Source organism: Uranotaenia lowii, chromosome 2, assembly GCF_029784155.1.
Source record: "Uranotaenia lowii strain MFRU-FL chromosome 2, ASM2978415v1, whole genome shotgun sequence".
NCBI lineage: Eukaryota > Metazoa > Arthropoda > Insecta > Diptera > Culicidae > Uranotaenia > Uranotaenia lowii.
The window spans coordinates 252,717,802-252,722,712 of record NC_073692.1 but is presented as its reverse complement, the minus strand read 5'-3'; positions in this window follow the sequence as shown (position 1 = coordinate 252,722,712).

Genomic DNA, 4,911 nt, shown 5'->3' with positions numbered 1-4,911 from the left:
AAATGTAAAAAAGTATTCTTAAAACCGTGCTTTTCAATCAATGAACAATCAAATTTGTATAATTCACACCAGATAAATTTCGAAAAGAGGATTGAAAAGTTGACATAATTTAGCAAAATTTTTGCATTTTTAGATTGTCAAAATACGAAAAACAGAACTTTTGACGAATTTTCAAAGTTAGCTGTTTTTTTTTTACTTTTTGCAATTTCTCATATTTTCTTGCACTTAATTTTTTTTTTTACTGGAATTTGAATACATTATCTCAAGATTTCCGTTAATTGGTGAGGAGGTAAAAAACCCGAAACTGTAAGCGCTTTGAGGCACCCCTAGTTGAAGTTCGATCGAGCTGAAATTTTTCATAGGTCAGTTTTTTGGACCAATCTACAAAATACTTATGATCGTTTTTCGAAATTCGACACCCACCCTAGTATTTATGCATATATTCGGTGGTAGAAACTTGCAACATTCCAGCAATAATATAGTAATATATAGTTATAACTAACGTCCTTAGTAGCAAAAATATGGAAGGCAACTTTTCTATTCAATCCATTGCTTATTTTGTCATACTTATTCAAATGTCCTAGATGAAATGAATTAACTCCAGTATTTTTCCAGCGCCAAGGATCGAGGAAGATATTTCAATGCTCATTAAAACAACAACTAGCATGTGTTAGAAAAATGAGCATAAGTGATGAATTCAAAACTTGGAAATGATGTTAGCTACGAACTGTGACAGTTGTATGGAATTATCATGTTCAGCTGATTTTTATGAGCTCTTCGTCATTTCAACGCTGCTGTAGCCATGGACAGAAATGAAACTGAAATTCAAACCTGCAACTACAAAGTCTTCTAAACGTAACGAACCGGAATGCCTGAAGTGAAGTGCATCTGCTGTTCCCAAAAAACTCTTGGGTTTTTACTATTCAAATCTTTGCTGAAAAAAAAATCCAAAGTGTAGAGTTTCAGAACATTTGGAAAAAAACGTTGCAGATGTTTTCGGGGCACGCGCTTGCAGGCTTCTTTTCATAGTTCGTTTTGTTTCTTTGCCTCTCTCTCTCTCTAAAGCTCAACACTCGGCCTCGCACCAAAGACAGGTAATAGGATTCTATTTCGGGCGATAGCTCATTTTTTATTTCGTTTGGTTCGCACTGTTCAATTTTTTGAAACGGAGAAAATAAGTCGTCCTGTTTAGAAATTCCTTCACATGCAGTTCCTGTGAGGTACCTACTCTTGACCTATTTTCCATTACATGGAAATTTAAGGAAACACAAGCTTCATAGGCACAAAAACATCTGGATTTCCAATTCGAAGCTGCGGGTGATTTATGCTAACGCAGTATGATTCTCCATGTTACATTTAAGTCCTGCGATCTTGACGATAACGATAGTTCGAACTGCGCACAAATTTTAAAACTTATATCAAAACTTAATATCATAGATAAGTGATTTATTCAGGGAACCAAGTGATTTCACAATATTATTTATCTGGAATCTGAATTCTGATTCTGAATTGTGATTCTGAATTCTGATTCTGGATTCTGATTCTGAATTCTGATTCTAAATTCTGATTCTGAATTCTGTTTCTGAATTCTGATTCTGAATTCTGATTCTGAATTTTGATTCTGAATTCTGATTCTGAACTCTGATTCTGAATTCTGATTCTGAATTCTGATTCTGAATTCTAATTCTGAATTCTGATTCTGAATTCTGATTCTGAATTCTGATTCTGAATTCTGATTCTGAATTCTGATTCTGAATTCTGATTCTGAACTCTGATTCTGAATTCTGATTCTGAATTCTGAATCTGAATTCTGATTCTGAATTCTGATTCTGAATTTTGATTCTGAATTCTGATTCTGAATTCTGATTCTGAATTCTGATTCTGAATTCTGATTCTGAATTCTGATTCTGAAGTCTGATTCTGAATTCTGATTCTGAAGTCTGATTCTGAATTCTGGTTTTTAATTTGGCTTGGGAACAGTTGTACAGCTTAGGATTGAGAAGAGACCAGTCCGTCATAGACCTTTTTTTCAGAAACGTCATGCAGACGCCGATTTGAAACCCATGATTTGGTACGCAGCAACAGATTGCCAAAAGTAAGCCGCCTGTTGCTCGTTCCATCGATTGCATTTTCGGGTCCCCGGCGACGCGTCGTTGGCAGACAGAGATTTCTCAAGAAGCAACAGATTGCAGCTCGAAGAAAGGAAACAAAAAAGTTTTCCAGCATTCGCTCACGTTTTATCCTTGGATCATTTCTCAAGATATGTCGAAGCAGGATAGCATCACCAGAGTGCATGAATAATAGAAAATCCGACGCACCCTGACAAGCGAAAACGAAACCCGAAAACGCACCTGGTGTTGTTGTTTTGGTCCTTAATCCTGGCAAATGGCGCGTGCTGGCAGAATGGTACAGGAATGTGGAAACATGTTGAGGAATACTGATTTCTCCTCTCAGCCATAATTGTTTCCCCAGAAACTATGCCAAACGCAAACCACATGGGTTTAAACCATCATATCATCGTCCTCGCCGTATGTATCGCTATTTCATTTTCAAGATGTTGTTATGCTGAGGCATCTCATATGCGAACACCACGTGCGTATGCAAATGTATGTAGGAAGGTACAACGAAGGGAAGAAACAAAACTATAGCAAACAGGATACGTATGGCATCGGACAAAATTTTATTTTCTCTAGAAAAAAAATCCTGAAAACGGAAATCTGGAAGGGCAGCAGGACATGTGCTTGTGCTCGACGTCCAAACAAGCCAACGACGGGTGCTGACGGCACGGCGCGGCGGCAGGTCAACATGACTCGCGTGCCTATCTCTTCAGTTAGGCCTACCATAGGTCCACTGCTTTAGGTGTTCATATCCGAAACAAGTTGACTTTAATCAAGCTGTGCAAATACCAGGTGTATCGGGTTGAAGGTATACTGTCCTTACTCCTACAACTGCTCATGCCATATCAATATTTGCAGTCGAGGAAAAAAAAACTCGCTTATCGAAGAAAGAGTCGATTGATATTATTTTCGGAGGAATTCTTCAGTTCGAAGAATGTAAAATCTTCTTTCCAAAGGCAGACATTGAACATAAATTTCTGAACCAGAAAACAATTTTTTAATGCTGCATGGAAAGTTCTAAGTTTTGAATATTTTTTTAAATGATTTTTTTTATTCATAAGAAATGCAAAATTATTTTTTACTATTTGTGTAAATTTCCATCTAATCTTTTATTATTTTATTTCTATTTCATTTATTTCCCACAAATTCAAATTGGTGTACGATGCACGCAAAAACACATGTCTGTCTGAACTTAAGTTGTATAAGTTTAGACAGAAAATTCGATTTGGATGATATATTTGTAAAAAACTAAAACTGTTAGAAAATACACCGTGGGGTAGAACGCCAAAACAAGTGGAAAGAACCCACCGTATTGAAAGGGTCGGGATGAATATTTAAGGCCATTGATGCTTAAAATCCCTTGAAAAAAAAAAAAAACTTATTGAAAGGGTGGCCAGAAGTAGAGTAATAATTGTAAGAAATATAATGATTATGACACCAAATGTTTAGTAACATGTTCATTCTTTTTTTGTGTACAATCTACCATTTTGCAAAAAAAAACACTTGATATTGTTAATTTTTTAAGAAACTTGTGCTTTCTATAATTCACTATTCGAAATCGACGTAGGTAAAACGCCTACAAGTAGGCAATAAAATAAAATTGCTTTGCTGATCTCGCGGTTTATATGGCGACAGACTATTGACTGTTTTTGACCGAATTCGTGGGAAGCTAGTGACATGTAATAAAATATTTATTGTCAATGTGAGTGTGAAAACGAGTAGCTAATGTTTTATCAGACTGCTCAGGATGGTTCACCATAAAACCTTATATGCTAACCATGAAAAATTATCAATATCACATAGATTCGATTAAACCTTCTGTTCCTAAGAATTGAATTTAAAGAAAAACTTGTTCGACTCTATAAAAATGACGAAAAACACCGTTCGAAGCCATAGGTTAGTGAAGGTTCGAGAAATTATGATATGAGCAAATGGACTGAGTCGATTTGGGATCATTTTTCAATTTTTCAAACCCTGCGGTCTAAAAATTTTTGATTTTATTCAAAACTCATCCATGATTTTTTGCAGAATTTATCAGTAACGTTTACATGAATAAATTTGAACTTTGAGCTTTGTATGGAAAAATTAAATATTTTGTACTGGAAAATCAACATCATTTTTGGTTCTTCTGTGGAACCGAGCCGGCTGATGGTTTTTGTAGCAAATTATAAATTCTCTAAAGCATGGGTGGCCAAACCACGGCCTGCGGGCCACATTCGACCCGCGGTTGACTTTTTGTGGCCCACAGAGTTCTTTCCAGAATTACCAAATTCTACCGTTACCGTTATTGTATACATAAACAGTTACAAATACAGCAATAAAAATAATAAAAAAAATCTTCTTTCCATTTCATATTTTGCAAGTTTTTCGATTGTTTTTTGGTTATTTCTTATATATTGGTATTAAAAATTTCTCCACGATTATGGTAAAGCTTAGTTCTTTTAGAAATGGGACAGTTACGAATGCCTGTATCTCAAAAACCATTCGTTGGAACCAAATACTTTCTATGAAGAAAAAGAAGGTAATGTTATGATCTTTCATGAAAAAATTTGAAAAAAAATATTTACCGTTTTTTGTTAAAGAAATTTCTACTTTATTCTTGGTATCTCCCATTGGCCGGCGCACACTTTTTTCGGTCATGGTATTAATCAGTTTCTGCAACTTATACTTCGTAAAATCTATATTTTAGGTGGCTTCACTCTCCTTCTTCAATTTCTGATACTTTATGGTCCAATACTTCTCTGGAAACTGGAAACTGAAAGCATTTTAGTGGATACAGTTGTTTCGAAATGAA